The following is a 19712-nucleotide window of genomic DNA, read 5'->3' as shown; positions in this document are numbered from 1 at the left end:
ATAATTCACTGAAGTACTATTTGTTTTATTACCAGTGGGTCTTATTAAAGAATGGTACACTGATGGTTCAGAAAAAATTCTGACCCAATAAATAATTTTAGATTGTTTTATATTAATAAATGTCATAGTTCATGTATTGTAGGAATATGTAAGATGTTATATTTCTATGGCTAGTTAGAAGTCAAGAAGTCAATAAGTATTTATCAAATGCTTTGTGGCAGAGGTTTAGGGAAGACTAGATTCAGTCAGCAATGGATCACATATATACAAGTGAATAATGAATCCCATCATTGCATCATAGATTGATTTAAAACTGGAAGGGACTGTAGAAATCATCTAATGTAACCTTATTTTATAAATACAAAAACTGGGGCCTAGTGTGGTTAAATGTTATTTCAATGTCATATAGGTAGTAGCAGTACCCTTTTGACCCTTTTGACTCCAAATGCTTTTTTCCTCAAGACACTTCATTGCTTTGAGGTTGAGTTGAAAGGGAGTTGGGTGTTGAAACATTTTTATTTGTATAGTTTTAATTTAGAATTTACCAAGTCATTTCACAGGACAAAAATCAAGCAACTACTTCATTTTGAAAGTTTATAAAAGGATGATTTCTATGCCTAAATTCTCTAAGGAGCCCATAGTCAGTGTTTAATAAAAGTATGTTTACTTCTTTATTTTTTATTTAAATTTTTATTTATTTTATTTTAATTTATGGAAGAAAACAAACATTTCCATAATATAACATAATATATAAAGATGATTGCATATGAAACTGCAAATCTATTATGTACAATTTGCTATTTATTTTAAATATATAATAATTATCACATAAATTTTTTTTCTCTTTTTTCCCCTTCCCCTTCCCTTATATATACTTGTACTTATCAGTTCCTTCTCTGTATACATTTAGCATCTTCCTTTATAGATTCTTTGTAGTTAATTTGGGTATTTATAATAATCAAAATAACTTTTTTTTTTTGTTTAAAGTCATTCTCAAAATAATATTGTTGTTACATCCTTTTGGTTCTGCTCATTTTATTCTTCATTATGCATATTTTTCCTAAGATTATCAAACATATCATTTCTTATAGCACAATTTTTTTAATAATAGCTTTTTATTTTTCAAAATACAAGCAAAGATAGTTTTCAACATTCACCCTTGCAAAACCTTTTTCTCTCTCCTCTCCTCTCCCCCCACTCCAGAGAGCAAGTAAGTCAATATAGGTTCCACATGTGCAATTCTTCTAAACATATTTCCACATATATAATGCTGTGCAAGAAAAAAAAAAAAAAAAGATCAAAAAAGATTTTTTTTTTTAAAAATGAGAAAAAAAAAACCAATAAGCAGCAAACAACAACAAAGGTGAAAATACTATGTTGTGGTCATGATTGTCTCCATAATCCTTTCTCTGAATGTGGATGGCCCTTCTCATCGCAAGTCTATTGGAATTGCCTTGAATTACTTCATTTTTGAAAAGAGACAAGTCAGGGGCAGCTAAGTGGCACAGTGGAAAGAAATGTATGATTAAAAAAAAGATGGGCCAATTATATGGCAAGAATAAGGAAAAACCAATGGTCACACTTAAGACTTTACTGATAATCTGGCAACATGAAATAACTATGTGGAATTTTTTGTGGCAAAATGAGAGAAAGACATGAAATGATACTTTCACAGGATGGACATCCAACTTTTTACAGTATTCCCACTTTTCTTTGGAACATTGGAGGAAATGCAATGTATTCTAACTAGGATGAAGAGAAAAGGATAGATGTAAAAAACAATATAGAACTATTTGGATAAAAAGGTCTTCCCTTTTTTTAAGGAAATGTGAAAAGTTGAGAGTGACTCCAAGATGGAGAACTTGGTGTCTGGAAGGATTATGCCTGCAAGAGAATTTAGAAAAAAGAGTGGTTTGGGGTGGGGGACATTTGTGAGTTTTAGTTTGACATGTTTAATTTGAACTGCCTATGGGAACTTGGTTGGAGATATGCAACTGGAAGGTGGTGATGTAGGACTTGAAGCTCAGGAGAGAGACTAGGAATAGATAATAGATTTGGAAATCATCTGCAATTCAACCTACAAGAGATGAAGAGATCACCAAGGGAATATTCAGTTTACATTGGACAGCTGTAGGAAAAGGTTTGGGGGGTAGCCACAATTAAGGTATAGAACATTATGATGATTCAGCTAACGAAACTAAGAACAACTGGGTGGTCAGAAGGAGAAACAGAAGGTCAATGTCACAAAAATCCAGAATTTATCTAGGAAAAGAAAGTGGTCAACAGTGTAAAATGCTGCAAAGAGATTAAAAAAGAATGAGGATAGATGGGAAAATCCTCATTAACAATCAAGAGATAGGAATCTTGAAGAAAACAATTTCAATTCAGATATGAAATCAGAAGTCAAATTGTAACTGGTTGAAAAATGTAGGGAAAGAATGGAAATGAAAAGGTCAAATGAAGGTTTTTAAGAACAGGAAAGTTCTGAACAAGTTTCTAGGCATCAGGAAAGGGGCCAGTAACCAGGGAGATAATGAGGATTGGAAAGATATGGTTGAATCAAGTCTAATTACACTGCCTGATGAAGCATTTGGAAGAAATGCATGGTATTGTATTTTTTCTGAATTAATTAGTGCCTCAGATATCAAGCACATCTCTCATTCATGTTAAGTTCAGGTATATACATCTAAAGTAGTGGATAGCACTGGACTTAGCTTCAAATCCTAACTCAGCTATGTAATCCTGAAAAAGTAACTTCATTTTTCTGGGTTTTAAGTTTCTCCATCTGAAAAATGAGGGAGCTGGACTGAATGTACTTTAAAATACTTTGGAGCTCTGAATCTCTGATCCTATGATCTGATAATACTTAAGACTCTTTAGTACTAGAATAAAAACTTTTGCATTTCCCTAAAGGGAAATAGGCTGCTTGGCTATCAAATATCCTAGGACTATACTATGATCCTGAGCATACTCAGTCTGACCTATGGCAGCTTTGACTCTGGGCATTGTCATTTGGGACTGTGTTACTAGCATATTTTATGTACCACAAGATTGAGGAACTAGTTAAAAACAAAGTTGTTATGAAGAAGAAAGTACTCAGTCTCTGAGGATTCAACTTAAAATTTCCTCCAAACAGTGAAAGGTAAAAATAAATAATTCAAATGATTGAACTTCTGAATTAAGATTTTAAAACAATTATTTTTTCCTCCTTTGTATTTATGCACGCATATCTCATGTACATTTCCCAAATGAATGAGATAAAGAACAAAACAAAGCTGAAAATTTACTTGTTTTCTCTATTGCCTCTGGGTCCCCAGAGAACATACCTTTGCATATCCATAACTTATTTAGCTTTGTAAGGGTTTGACAGCTCTTTGAGCTATTAAGAGGGAACTTGCCTAGGGCATCTTCTAGTCATCTCTTTTGATAAGGACTCCATCCCTACATTGTGTCATAAGGTACATTTGCAAAAGTCTAAAAGGATACAAACTAAACTGTACTTTTCTATCTTTCTCTTTTGATAGTGGAGAAAACACAAATATGATTTACTTGGTGAAAGCATATAAATTTGGAACCTTCAAACAAAAAGTATTCTAAAAGCATATATATGTAGAAATTTAGGCATTTGGGTCACACTGTAACAACTCCTACTTCCTGACCTTTTTGACTCAGTAGTTATTTTTTTGTATCCTAAACAGACTTTCTCAAGTAATGATGGTTGGTATGTAAGTACTTTTAAGTAGTTTAGTTTCCTATGTGTTTTTTTTTTCCCTACCTTCTGAGGAAATAATTTCTCATTGTTTGGATTTTTAAAACAATTAGTGGAATACAGAAATATAGCAAATGTTAGAGGGGAAATTTTGAGCTTGGTTTTGTTTTCTTTCAGACAATTGAACCAGATATTGATTCCCCCCTTCCCCTTTTTGGTCTTATTTACTGAGATATGCACATACTTTTGTTGTTTCTAGTCACGCACTACATTTCAGGAAGATAATATGTGCCGTCTGTTATAGCAATTCAGCATGAATTGTATATTTAATTATATTTAATTCATTTTCCAATCTAGAATTATGAATTCAAGGATGTGAATGAGTGCTAGGCTATTTTGTTTATAATTCAAATGTGTAACCTGCAATGATGTTTAATTTCTCAATTACCTCATTAAATTTCTGAAGTCTCTTAGTATGGCACAATAGGATAAGTGAAGGAAACTTGTATTTAAACTTTTATGAGTATAAACAGAAATTACTCAAGTATATTATCAAATTGAATCCCGTGGAAAGGTTGCCCTTCATAAACTAAAAGGCTACGGGAGGGTGAGAATGTATTTCTTTTCTCAAAGGAAATTAAAATGCAAGTCAGTTTCTAACTATGTATATATATAAACACTAGAAAAAATAATTCTGTAAGTAAAAATAAGATAAATTCACTGCCCATGGATTTATTCCTATATTGGCTCACAGCTCCATATTCCATCTTACTATGTCAGGTGTTTGTTACCAGATATATGGATAAAAGAAGACAATAGATTTGGGACCTAGAGCACTCCTTGATTGGGCATTTTTTGAAAAGGACCTTAAGGATATTAATCTTTCCTACCCACCCCCTTCCTACAATTGCATCACCTCCTCATCCTCTGGTTTATGACTAATTTTCCTTCTCAGTATGCAAACTATGATTTAGGGAAAATTCCCTAAGGTTTTAGGACTTTGTCTGAGACATACTCAGGGGCTACTTTGAGTATTCCAGGGAGATTCATGAAGTGTTGCCAGCATTCAATATCAAAATCCCACAGAGATGACGGAATCATTTTTTCCTTCCCTTCCAAAGGCTTGAAGTGACTGCCAGAAATCTTGCCCTGCTCTAGTCTCACAGGAATGGCTTTTGCAGGCCTGCAGGAAGGCTGGCAACAGGATGCTTGTCACCATGAGAAAGGACTGGGAAAAGCCAAGATTGTTGATTGTGGAGTAGAAGAGAAAGAAAGCCAAACCATTGGAATTGGGAAATTGGAGGTAACTTACTCTGACCTGATTATGTAGCAATCTGTTGGAAGTAGGATTTTTTCTAAAGAACAACATGGATGTTTGGCTTTCTTTTAATTTTAATTTTTTAAAAAAGATCTCTCAATTTCTACAATCTATGGTGTCAATGTGGATAAATCTTCTGAACTTCAAGATTTTACTCAAATCACTTCATTTCCTTTGTGTCTTGGCTAGAGAATTAGATTAAAACCAGAACCTCAGTGAAAAGCAGATGGTGTGTTTGATCTGAGCTTTCCTGGATGAAAGAAATTAAGATTTCTCTCCTCCCACTTAGTGAACTCCACACAATGATGCCTTATGTCAGATCTGTGTAAACAACTGAACGCTATGCATGGAGCAAAAGCAAAACTCATCTTTGAGCACAGAACTGCTTTTCCTTGCAAAAAGAATATTTTGTGGGTATGAATTTCTATGGGAAAAAGACTAAGTAGGACTAATGTCTTCTCCTTAACATAGATTGGGTTAATAATGGATAGAAGGTTGACCTTGGAGTTAGCAAGACCTAGCTTGAAATTTTGCCTTGTTATATTTGCTAGCTCTCTGACTATGTTCACTTTTCTCATCAATATCCTTATCTGTAAAAGATGATCTTAAGATGATAAATTGCAGAATGGTTATTTTTTCTGTATTAATAAGAGGAGTTTTTTTTCAAATTTCCCAACAAAATTACAAGGTCCAAATACAATAAAATACTGTTACATTACACTATTCTAGTTGTTTAGATATTTTAATATTAGAACATAGGCAAAGAGCTTCTACTTGAACCACATTGTCTCCAAAACACAATATTCTCATTTCTACTCTTTGTTTCTCCTTGAAATGCCCTTCTCTCCTTTCCTCCTTTCTCTGTAAATTCCTATTGTTTCTTTAAATCCACTTTAAATGACTAGTGGTATATGTTCACTAAGGCCTTCCCCAAGCACTTCAACCCTTAAGAATCTCCTATGGATTTTTATAGCACTTAATGTCTCTAGCCTATGTTCTCTTCTATTGTTATTTAACATTTTCCTTTGTGTAAGTCTAGTTTATCCAACTACATTGTAAATGGCTATGAAAGAACTTCCTCCCTCTCTTTTCCCTTCACCCCCCAATACAACAACTTTCTCTCTGGTATACAGAAGAGTTAATCATCAGAAAATAATGTTGGAAATCTATTTTTCAGTAATACAGAAGTCAAACCTCTTGAAATTTAAAGTTCAAAATTCATTTTCTTCTCTTAATCATTGAATCAAAGAATCACCAATCTTTAATGGTAGGAGGAACCAGAGATCTTTTTCAATACTTTCAAGAAACCCAAGCTTAAATGGGGATGAAGTCTTTGGGTGCCCAGATCTGGGAGTACACAGTAGGGCAACACTGGATCATAGATTTAAAGCAATTGAGCCGCTTGCATTTTATGGGTGAGGAACCTGATATACAGAGCTTAAATGATTTGCTTAGAGTCATATATGTAGTAAGGACTTGAGGAAGGCTCAGATCTTTCTGATGCAAACACCATATTGACCATTTATATTTCTGAAGCTACATTGGCTCTCAGCTAGATGACCATCTTCCAGGTGAAGGATCAGCCTATCAAAGAGGACTCTAGCGAGAATATCACCAGCAATAACTAAGAGAGAAGACCACTTCCCCACCCCACTCTGGGATCATCACAATTCAATCTATTCCCTTTACCTTTATAGGGATAGACAATGGAGATGTCCTTGAAAACCTGGGGAATGACTTCTTTTTGTCATATAATCTAGAAAATTTCAGTCAACTTTTTTATGAAACATGGACCCCCCCTCACCTTGTAAATCTCATCAGCCAGCACCACACCTTCCATATGTGGAACCATCAGGTACAACAAAGGTACAACAAATTGGGAGGTTTTGAATGCTGTGGACAAGTTCACTTACCTTGGCAGCATATTTTTCAGAGATATACACATTGATAATGAGTTTGACACACACATTGTCAGAGCTAGCTCAGTGTTTGGGAGGCTCCAAAGAAAAGTGTGGGAGAGAAGAGATATATTAGACTGGCTATCAAACTGAAGGTCTGTAGAGTCATTGTTGTAGCCTGTGAAACTAGGACAAATGCACCATGACAGGAAATTGAATTGCTTCCATGTGAATTGTCTTAGCAAGCTTCTGAAGTTCACCTGGCAGAATAAGATACCAGGCACTGAGATTTTTTCTTAAATTAACCTCCCAAGCATGCAGATTCTACTGCAAAGAGCAGAACTTTTTGGTTTGGCCACATTGGCCACATGCCAAATGTATACTTCCCAAAAAGACCATTTTATGGACAATTCACACAAGGGACCCACTCACATAGTGGAGAGAAAAATTGATAAAAAGACACTCTCAAAGTCTGTGTTTAAGAACTTTGGAATTATGCAACATGGGAGACATTAGCATAGGTCCACCCAGCATGATGTGCCTTCCTCTGAGAAGGTTTTATGCTTTGTGAGGAAAGCATGATTAAAGTACCTCAAAAGATACATGAGATACACAAATTTAAAGAATCCACCCCTGTAGCGAGCTGTCGTCTCCAGAAGCTGCCGGATTGCTCTCAGGGAAGAGATCTGCTGTGTCAACTCAAATCTCTCGGACAGATTCTTCTTCCTGTAGAGAACCATTGTCCAGAGAAGTGACTTCCCTTCCTGCAGAGAGCCCCATCAAGCCTGATGTAGTGCAGAGACTTCTTCTATCTCTGTAGTGATGTCCGGCGTGGGATAATGCAAGGGCTTCTGGGAAGAACCACTTCAACCAATGAGCTTGCTCCTCCCAAGCATGCAAGCTCTTCCTTAGGAATTCACAAGTCAAACTACCAGGAAAGGCCAGAACTAGAGAATTGTTAAGTACCAGACTTAGCACTTAGTAAGAACCTAACACACCCCAATTGTTCACATGAATTATTTGTGCCTGACTTATAGTGGAGCATTGCAAGGTCATATTGGACTGATCACCCACAGCTGGACTCACTCTACCTTGACTTCAACATAGTGATATCATTTTGATCCTCTTCAAGAATGAAGGACAATAATCAGTGCCCCCCCCCCCCAGAATGTAATCTTCTTGAAGAGAACTTTTATTTTAGATTTCTTATTCCCAGAACTTATTATAACTCTTGAAACAGAATAGGTGCTTGATAAAAGCTTGTTGGGAAATTTTTATCAGAGAAATAATTCTGTGGTTTCCTGGTTGTATGTATGCAGTTATATAAATTTAATTGATTTATGTTTAAATTTAATTGATTTATGTTTTGAAGTGTCCCAAAAGAATTTCTTCAGTTATATGCAATTATTTCTGAGTTTTAAAGAATTATAAGATTAGAGATCAGAGTTGTATGGGATCTCAAAGGTCATTCATTTGAATTACTCCATTTGATATATGAGGAAATTGAAGCCCAGATATATTAAGTTGTCTAAGGTCATCCAGGTAGAGCAATGATTTGGACCCAAATTCTTTGATGGAAAATTTAGCTTCCCCTCTATGTTTTCCATCTTATTTGGATATGTTCCTCTTTATGGAATGATTGGGCTCACAAAGAAGTAGCATGACTTAATGGATAAGATGCTGGAATTGTTGTCAGGAATATTTGGGTTCAATTCCCACATAAAACCCTAACTCTGAGTAAATCATTAACTTCTATGCATCTCAGCTTCCTAATCAGTAAAATGGGATGATTGGACTAGATGGCCCTTATTGCTCTTTCCAGCTTGAAATCCTCGTATCATAAGAGAAAAAAAGACAAAAAATTGGCATACCAGGATGTTATATTAGAAAGAATGCAATGGAATGGGAGTTGGAATTCCTGAGTCCTGTTTAGGTCATGCTACTAGGCAACTGGGTAACTCTGGAAAGGTCATTTTAACTCTAGGAGTTGCACTTTCTATAAAGTAAAAGGTTTGTACTTAGTGATCTGTGTGATATCTTCTAGTTCTATACTGTATTTCTTACTTTTAAAAGATTGAAGAAAAAAAGAGAAAGGATGGAAAGAATGAGATGGATGTATAATGTCATGGAAACAATGAACATAAACTTGGACAGATTTTGGGAAATAGTGGGGGATAGAAGGTCCTGGCATACTATGGTGCATGGAGTCATGAAGATTCAGAGATGCCTAAATGACTGAATAATAACAACAGTTTTAGAAAGCATCTCAGAATTGGCGAATTTCAGAATTGGAAAGTAATATAAAAGCTATCTAGGTCCAATTCATACCTGAAAAATAATTCATACTACAACATATTTAATAAATAGTCATCTAGTCTTTGCTTGAAAACTTCCCAAAAAGGAGAACCTAATCCCTTCCAACCTATTCCATTATCAGATAGCTCTGATTGTTAATGATTTTTCCTTTATGTCATACCTAAATTAGCCTTTGCAAATTCCATCTTTGGTTCTTAGGTCTGCCACCTAGTACTGAACAGAAAAAGTCGAATCTCTCTTCCATTTGACAGCCCTTCAAATACTTAAAAACAGCTATCATATAATCTCTGAATCTTCTTATGCTAATACACCCTCAATACCTTAAAATAATTCTCATATAATGATAATTCAATTACTGTCCTAGTTGATGGGTTATGGATATTCTCCTGCTTATTATTGTCTTTCCAAATGATGTCAAGAGCTAGACACAGTACTCCATTTGGAGTCTGAGTAGAGCAGAGTTCAGAAAGATTGTCACCTGCTTATTCCTAGACATTAAGCTGAATGCACAAAGTAGCCTAGAATTCCATTAGTTTTCATTAATGCCATATTATACTTCTGACTCATATTGATCTTTCCATTCACCAAAACATCCAGATATTGTTTTCAGGCAAATTTCTATGTAATCTTATCTTTCCAATCTTGTATGTGTGAAGATGATTTTTGAACACAAGTTCAAAACTTTGCTTTTATCCCCATTAAGTTTCATCTTATTAGGGTTCAGCTCAATATTCTAGACTTTAAAGATCTTTTGGAATCTTGGAAATTGTCATCCAGAGTATTAATTGTTCCTCCTTGTTTTGTATTAAGTACCAACTTGATAATCATGTCTCTAATGCCTTTATTTAAGTCACTGATGCAATTATTCAATAATACAAGGCTGAATTCAGCTCTTTAAAAAATGAAATGAATGAAAAGATTAAGTGCTTATTATGTGCCAGGTACTGGGCTAAATGCTGGGAGTACAAATATAATGTAGTTGAGTTTTGCCCTAAGTTGTGGATCATTGTTGTTCCCTCCTACTTACATACTGGGTGGGAGTTAATGGGAACAGGGGTAGAGGGTAGGTGGATTGAAGAGCACTGAATTCTTTCCAAGTCTTTCCTGTCTTCCCACTATAGAGTGGGAGATAGGTTCAGGGTAATATTGTTTTTCTCAAGTTATTGACTTCTCTTCTCCTTTCTTATTGGAGATTTAATCAGAAGACACTATTACAAGAAGTTGCTATTTTCCCCCTCCTATAGGTAATAAAATGTACCTTAGATCTATATGGTTCCTTTCTCTATTTTATGGTATTAATATCTGGTAAAAAGTTGATAGAATCCTAATAGCTCAAAGCCCCAAGTTAGGAAAATTCCTAAATTCAGAAAGAAGTTTTGTTTATCTTTATCCAAAGCCTGATTTCTTTTTTTGAAGAGGAGGAGAAGAAAGAGGAGGATGATGAGGAGAAAATGATATAGGAAACTTTATTTATTAAGAGTACTTAGTGTCTGTTATTGGAAAAACATGAGGAGGGGAAATTTAAAAAATGATGTTTTGGGAGGAATTTCCCTCAGCTTTTGAAGAAGTGAGTACAATAAAAAACAAAAAAGCACAGTTTTAAGGGATTTGGTTTGCAACATCAGTTACATCATGGGCATCCATTATAAATTACAAAGGGTTACTATTTTATTTACATGAAAATATCTTCACAGCTTCAAGTAGATATAGCACCGGAGGCAGTCGTGCTGAATGAATAATTGGGTTTGGGGAAAGTACAATTTTTTTAAAGTCTCAGTGGAGCAGAGGCAGGATCTATGAATAAAGAGGGGGAATAAGGAAGAGCTAAGTAGAATCTACCTAATTGAAGAATTGTCTAAAGATATGTTAACCAAGATCTCAAAGTTTATTGTGAATATCTTTTAAAGATGTTCACTAAATACTCTCAGAGGTAGAAAAACCTAATGGACCGGTTTAAGAGTTTCACCTTACATCATTGAGATAATAGAACCTGAATGAGAAGAGTTTTGGCCTTTTGTTATTTGAAACCATATAGTTTGGGATAATTGACCTGATTATGATTCTCATTTTAACAATTCCTGAGAATAACCTAATTGAGGGTTCACAGCATTCGTAGTTTCTCTCACATGCTTGTTTCATTTCCGTAGCTTTCCCCTATTTCTTGAGTGCTCTGTCCAGCATCTCAGCTTCTAAGATTCTCTGGATTTCTTTAAGATAGAGCTCAAATTCCAGTTTCTGTAGGGGACTTTTTCCAATTCCCTTAACTACTTATGCCTTCCCCTCTCAAATTGCCTTCCATGTATTCTATAATATTGTATGGAGATTTTTACATATCTCCCCTATCAAAATATAAGCTTCTTGAGGACAATAATTGTTTTGACTTTTTTTGTATCCCTAATGCTTAGCAGAGTGACTTGCCCACAGTAAACATTTTGACAAATACTTGTTGACTGGCTAACTGAGGGATTTGGATAAGTGGACAGCAATTGACAAGAAGATGGCTAGAGAATAGCATGCATCATGATAGGTAGATTTGGTTTGAATTGACTGAGATCTAAATCTAGTGTATCTTTGATGGCTTAGTAGTGATGAAATGGGATTTTGTCTGAGTCAGGTTTGATGGAGGAGAGCTCTCACCCATCAATAGCATATTGGGACCCATGGTAACAGCTAGAGCTAGAGAGCAGCTAGAGAGTTGTGATACAGGTGAGAACTGAAAAGGACCTTATAGTTCATCCAGCTTTAGTTCCAAGAGTTGTGATGTGAGAGTGCTGCATCAGTCACTCAAAACAGTCAAAAGCATTCATAGGGACTTATGTGCCAAATACCATGTTAAGGGGTAGAAATGTAAAAGAAAAAAAAAATATGGTCCCTGACCAGAAGGAATTCATATTCTAAAGGGGGGGGGGGCGAGAAACATAATTATCTGCAGGCAACATACATATAGTGCAAATGGAGGGAAGAGAGTAGCAGTAGTGTGGTGGAAGGGAAGGAAAGTCCTATAGAGGGTAAGTATTTACTGGAACCTTGAAGGAAATTGGGATGCCAGAAGGCAGAGGTGAGGAGAGACATAGAGGACAGTCAGGACCAAGGTATGGAGTGTGGAGATAGATTGTAGTTTCTGTGGAACAGCAAGTTGATTATAGTTTTTAGCTCATAGAGGATGTGGAGGAAAATGCACTTTAATAAGACCCGAAAATAGGAAAGGATAAGATTGTACAGGATTTTAAATGACAAATAGAGCGTTTTATGTTTGATTCTGGAAGGAAGCAGCTCTAGGAAACAACTGAAATTTATCAAGGGATCAGAATATATGTTTAAAGGTTCAGATTTAAGCTTTAAATTGGGAGGATGGTGGTGGCCTTGATAATAATAGGAAGGCTGGGAAGAGAAGATAGTTTGATTGGGAAGAGGTAATGAGTTTTGTTTTGGACATGTTAAGTTTGATTCTTTTAAATTTTTTCTACTTCTAAATCTATGATCCTGAAGGACCAATATGTGAGAGGATAACTATTGAGTTATTAGGTTTTCAAAAAGCCATAGAGAAAGAATCTTGTCACCAAATTTCAGGATATTACACAAGTTTCCTAGCTATATTAAAACCAAGGGATAGAGTACAGATAAAAAACGATTATAGACTATTCTTATTTTCAATTTTTATTGGGAATTCTATACTCTTCTTCCCTCTCCCCCCTCATCCCACTCTTTCTCCCTCTTTTTCTCTTACTCTCTTTTGTCAATGACATGCTTGTGATTCAGTGTTATCAAACTGATGCCACCAGACATAGAGTTTTCCATTCTTGGTGGTAGTGATGGTTGGGTGGGGAGCAACTGTTAAGAAATTCTCCAACATCAATTGTACAGTTACAATCTAGTATCTCTTGTATACATGCAACAATATACCATTATAGGCCAGATTTACAACTCTAGTTACAATTCTCCTTATCCTCCTATTCCATATGTCAGAAAATGGCGGCTGTCTCCTTCCCTGGGGTGCATCAATTAATATGTATGAAGTTAATTTAGCTTGCAAAAAACTTGTGCCCTTTCATTGACTCTAGTCACTTTGAGCTAGTTTAGACCTAGGCCCCCTTTATCAGGAACTCTGTGGTTTAGATAGTATGTTATGCTGCATCCTGATTGGTTAAACATATGTCAAAGCATTCTGCCTTCCTCCTTTCATTCTGCTTTGACTATATCTGTGGAAACCTAAATATTCATACTTCTTATAGGCTAGGGGGAAAAATGTGAAAACTAGAGGCAAAACAGCAGCAACAGAAAGAAAAAAAGGAAAACACCTGGAAGTTACATTCCCTTTGTTGGCAAAATTTAAGCCATTTGACATTTATTGTAGCAGCAATTTAGCCTGAGTTTCTTATTCCGTTGCCAAGAAGGTGTCTTCTATGAAAGTAAATTTTCTGTCAGCATCACACAACAATAAACAAATAATATACTCTCTCTAACATTAATTCAAGATTTTTCAAAGCAGCAATACCATATATTTGTAAAAGAAATGTGGGAAAATAGTTGGAGAAGATGGCAGGGGAGATGAAGACCAGTACCTGAAAAAATACACCTTATGATTCTTTCTAGTCAGGAATACTATTTTCTAACATGCATGGTTTTCCAGATACTCCTAGCTCCATCTTCAGCTTCTCTCCTATTCATACAGCTTCCTTGGTAGTTCCTGCTTATGCACTCTTTCCCCTTCCTACAACAACATATCTTTCTTTTCATTCTATTTATTCAGAATTCTCCTTCAGACTTAATCTCAGGTAGCTGTTAAAGTGAACTTTCTCCCTTGAGGCAGTACAGTGTAGGATGTTTGACCTGGATTAAGAAAGATCTGGCTTCAGGTCTTGCTTCAGGTTATGTGATTCTGGATCAATTTCACCTCTATGGATTTGTTTCATCTGTCAAATGAGGAGTTAGACTCTAAAGACCTTTTTAGCTCTAAGTATCTTATTCAGCCTCCTATGTGACCATCATTTTATCTCTTCTTTCTTATTAGTTTCTCCTGTTTATAATAGTAACTTTTTTTTTCAGGATTAAATAATTTGCTCAGAATCACAGAACTAGTAAGTGTCAAGTGTCTGAAGTCAAATTTGAACTCAGGAACTTTGTCACCTAGCTGCCCTGAATTGAAAAAGTCCTTTGCAGTCCTTTTCAGTAATTTGTTGTTATTCTTATTTTACAGATGTAGAAAGTGAGTTTCAGAGAGGTTAATTAACTTGCCCATGAGTGATAAATGACAGAGCAAGGACAGGGACCCAGGGCTTTTTATTCCATTTGGCCACTTACTAGAAAGTCATAAATCTATATGGAGCAACTCAGTGGGAGTTAGGAGATAATGTGTGTAGCAATGGAGTCTTCTAAATAGTCATTTGATAAAATACCAAGATTGAAGATATACCTTTTAACCTGAATGACACCTGCTTTCCTTTTATGCTAATGAAGGGATATCCCCAACACCTAGACCAGTGCTTCCCTAGCATACAGTAGATGCTTGCTTTGATTGATTGATTGATTAATTGTTAATGATTTTTGCAAAAAGTGGTTAGGATCAAATAACACACATTAGGCTTTGACACAACCACTCATATGTTCCTTCTCCACCAATTTTTCTTTTTTCTTGGCCCTGTTGTCTGTCATCCAGGACTTGGCTGAAGAGCACACATGCAAAGAGATTTTAGAAGTAGGCCCTTATAAATAGTTGACTATCTATGTAGACTAACAGTGGAGAAAATGGATGCAGAAAAAACCATAACATGGAGATTATCCCATGTGATAAAATGACTAGTTTTTAATTCGATAGTATTCATCTTAAATCATATTGCCAAACCATAGTTTTGATTAACTTATATCTCTTGTATACATGTAGCAAGAAATCATCATAACACTAGAAACCTAAAAAGCAGGTCTTATCCTTGTTTTTTGACATGATTGCAATTCAGTGATAGGGTCTATTTTTTTTTTAATCACAATTAAGAAATAAGCCACTTTAAAATGTTGCTCAATTGTAAATTAAGGATTTACTAGTAGACCACAGAAAAATAATAAAAACAAGGATTTCTAATGTCAAAAGAAGCTTTTGGGAATTTTTTTAAAAAAGAATTCATTAACTTTAGGATGTGAGAACATGAGCAAAAAGGCCATACAAAGCTGAAAATGCAGACTAATGCTTCAGCCACAAATAAAAGTTGATTCTCTCTGACTTTTTGATTTACTTATTATGAAGAATTGTAAAATATCCTGTTTAGGGGCAAGTAATCAGACAACTGAATGAATTCATAATTTTACTTCTTTCTCCCTCCCAAATAATCCATTCCTGTTCCAATATAATCAGTCTTCAAACCCTAGAATTTTGCCTTATGCTATACTATCAAGGACGGAGGACCCATTGTGGAAAGGGAGATGGAAGAGAGATAGCATGTCCAATTTGGAGAGTATTAAGAGGATCGGTTTGTCTGGAACACAGTGTATGAGGGGAGTAATGTGAAATTAGTCTGGAAAGGTTGGTGGGAATTACATTTCAATAAGATTAAATGCTAAGCTGAAAAATTTCTATTTTTTTCTTACTAAAACTAGTAAGGAGCCATTAAGGATATTTGAGTGGAGTAATGATATGGATTCATACTTTAGAAATATTAATTTGGCAGCTGCATGAAAGATAGATTAGAGAGAAGAGAGACCAGAAGTAGGGAAACAAATTGAGAGGCTTTTTGTAACCGTCAAGAGAAAATATGATGAGAATCTGAAATAAGGTAGGAGTTAAATAAGTGAATGGAGTAAATAAGTATGATGGAGATGAGAAATGTGGTGATTTTTTTTTTTTTTAATGACAGCTTGGCAATTGAGTGCATATAGGGAGTGAAGAAGGGAGGAGTCAATAATGATTACAAGAATTTGGATAAAAGTAACTAGAAAAATGGTAATACCATTAATAGAAATAAGGAAGCTTTAAAAAGAGATTCTATTTTCAAAAAAGATAATCACTTCCTTTTTTTGTCATTTAAGTTTGAAATGGCAATGAGATATCCATTACAAGTCCTTGGTAATGTGAGATTAGAATTCATGTAATATTTTAAGACCAGATATTTAGATTTTGGAGTACCAGGGATCTATTTTTGGTACAAATAATAGAGACAGACAGAGACAAAGACAAGGAGAGACAGATTCAGACAGAAGAGAGAGAGAGAGAGAGAGAGAGACAGCCCACAGGCAGACAGATAAGAGACTGAGGGAGAGACAGAGAAGGAAGTGGATAATATCACACAGGAGGGAATGGTGAGCAATATTGAAAGCTAGAGCTATATAGTTGAATGAGATAAGGCTATTAGACTTAAGTATCACAGGATCATGGATCTGGAATTGACTTTAGAGGCCATTAACTACATATAGAACAGATGAAGAAACTGGGGCCCAAGGAGGTAAATAACTTTCCTGGGGTCAACACAGTAAGTGTCTAAGATGGAATTCAAAGGCCATCATAACTCTAGGCAGTACTCTAGCCACTACACTATGCTGCTTTTAGAGTATTAAAGTGATTTTGGTAACCATGGTGAAAAAACTTTCAGTTGCATGATAGGATTGAGAGTCAGACTGCAAGGGGTTGAGAAGTGAGTGGTAAATGAAGAGAAGGAAGCAAGAAGTATAGATCTTTTTTAGTGGTTTGGCTGCAAAAAGGAAGAGAAATATAGTCTTGAGGCAATGAGAGGGTCAAATAAACTTTATTTTTCTTTTCTTTTCTTTTTTTCTTTTTTTTTTTTTTTTTAAGGACAGAGGAGACTTGTGTGTGCCTGAAGGAAGAAGGAGAGCCAGTAGAAAAGACACTGAAGATTAGAGAAGGAATTACTGAAGAAGAAGGCTCTCAGAGAAGAGGGGGAAGAGATGAGATCAAAAACCACAACAGAAGTGTCTTGTCTTGACAAGTAGAAAGGTTACCTCCTTCCTCCTCGAGAATGGAGCAAAGAAGAGAGAATTTGGAATCCTTCAAAGGAATCTGAAATAAGAATGGAGGCACTAAAAAGAAGATCTTGTCTTCCCAATATAGTAGGAGATGAGTTAATGGGCTGAAATGGGAACTATAGAAAGCTCAAAAGAGGTTTTTGAAAAACTACTGGGGAGAGGGTAAGAGAAAGTCAATCATGAAATAAACAGAAAGGGGCTAATAAAGATCATATAAATTTATGTGAACCTAGTTGTCATGGTCACATAATTTTCTCTAACAATTTTCTTCAAAGGCAGGAGGCATTGACAGAGAAAGATTTCAGAATCAGTATTCTATCAAGTCTTCTTGAGGAGGAATTTCAGTACATAACCTGTGCCTCTTTAAATTTCTGGTTTGACTTGCCTATAGACCAGAAGGGGCAAGGCTCCTGAGAGGAGTTACAGGCACTTAACCTGGGTGGTAGATTCCTTTGTCTTCTGTGACTCTTGTGTTTTTGTTGAAGTAACAATTCCACTGAAATGAAGCAGGACAAGGAAGAGGATGAAGTTTTTTCCCATGGGACTTGAGCCATAAGAATCTCATTGGACAAATTCATACATACCACATTCCTAGATTAGTGAGATAAATGCTGTAACACACAAAAGGGGCAGACTTAGTGCTGAAAAGAAACTTAGAGACCCAAGTAGTCCAACATCCTATTTTTATAGATGAGGGACTGAAACCCAGAAAGTTGAATCACTTCTCCAGGTTCATACAAGTGAATAAGTAGCAGAATTGATACTTGAACCCTTGATCTAGCAGTTCAGATTACAAATCTAAATTTTTTTCCCATTGGATCAATATGCCAGAATACAACGCATCAATTTATGGCAACTATTTCTTATAATCTAATTTTTTTTTAATCTTCCTCATCTTCATTAATAATAGTTGTGCCATCATTGAGCACCAATTTTGTCTTCCCATCTATTTCCTTTTTGTAATTTAAAAAAATTATTTATTTTTTAAAATTCCAATAGCATTTTTCAATTATTTGTAAAAATAGTTTTTAATATTTGTTTTTGTAAAACTTTCTTTCCCAAATTTTTTCTCCCTCCCTCTCTTACTGCCCCCTCCCCAAAACAGCAAGTAATCTGATATAGGTTAAATATCTCATTTCCTTTTGATAGGCTAGAATCATATATGTCTCTATTGTCTAAGTTAATTCACATTCACTGTAAATGCCCATAAATTTGTCAGGTTCACTGAGTCAGATTGATATCATCAGAGTAGTGTTTCAATTAACAATGATGCATTATTTTTAGTAATAATAATAGTTAACATTTAAAATGTATATAGCACTCTACATCTTTTATTCATTTGACACAAATTATAGGAAGCATATAGCATTATTATCCCTTTTTTATAAAACAGGAAACTGAGACTGAAAGAGGTTAATTAACTTGTCCAGGATTACACACAGCCAGAACTCATGTTTGAGTTCATATCTAACACTTTATTCACTATGCTCTGGAACTATACCATTTATTAAGTGCCTATTATATACCAGTTGCTGGGGAATCAGATACAACAATGAAATAGTTACTGTTCTCAAAGAGCACAGATTTTAATATTTATGTAAAAAATTTATCTGGTTTTCTCATCTATAAAATGAGGATAATAATAATATCTAACTGCCAAGTTGTTGTGAGAATCAAATAATTGGAATAATAATTATACAGTGCTTAGCACAATTCCTGGCACATAGTAAGTGTTATATAAATGTTAACTATTATTGTTATTATCCATTCTTTAGTGTCCTAAAGGAATGTGTAGGGTTATGTCAAAGCAAGTATAAATTTAAATGATTGCTTATAGTAACTTTTCATTGAAGACACATTATGAGGCTTTCAGAAAAGATATCAATCAAAAAACATTTATTAAAGTACTTACTATGTGCCAATTGTCACTTACAAAAATACTGTCTTGTGAAAAGGAGTTTCTCTCTTTTGATTTATCATTTTTGCTTCTTAGATAAGATCACAATATTCAAAATAAAAAAGGATTAATTTAGAAAAGGGATAACTTGAACAAAAGCATGATGTTGTGTACCTGCCAATTTACATGGAAGCCAATAGGAATAGACATAGAAAAATTGTGGAGATTAGATGTTAATGAGAAAAATGTCCCACAATCTTGTTCCAAAGTAATCTTCATGGAATTGAAACTTGCCTCTGGAAGTAGGAAGATCAACTTAGTACAAAAGATCTAGTTTTTATGAAAAACCATTGCATGAGAGAGATATTTAGTATGCTTTTTGAGCAAATCTAACCTGATTTTGTTTATGGACTGAAAAAATTACCCTCAATTGTACTTTATTATACATTGGCATGACAGAAATAGGTTCCACATCAGATTTATTTACCTAGTTGCTTCCTTTGAAATGAGCAATGTCAAGCATGCTTGCTGCTTTACATTAGCTGAGTCTTTAGTTTTCAGGTGTTATGATTCATGTTCTTTCAGACTGTGCCTTCACAGTATCCT

Source organism: Sminthopsis crassicaudata, chromosome 1, assembly GCF_048593235.1.
Source record: "Sminthopsis crassicaudata isolate SCR6 chromosome 1, ASM4859323v1, whole genome shotgun sequence".
NCBI lineage: Eukaryota > Metazoa > Chordata > Mammalia > Dasyuromorphia > Dasyuridae > Sminthopsis > Sminthopsis crassicaudata.
This window is presented reverse-complemented; position numbering follows the sequence as displayed.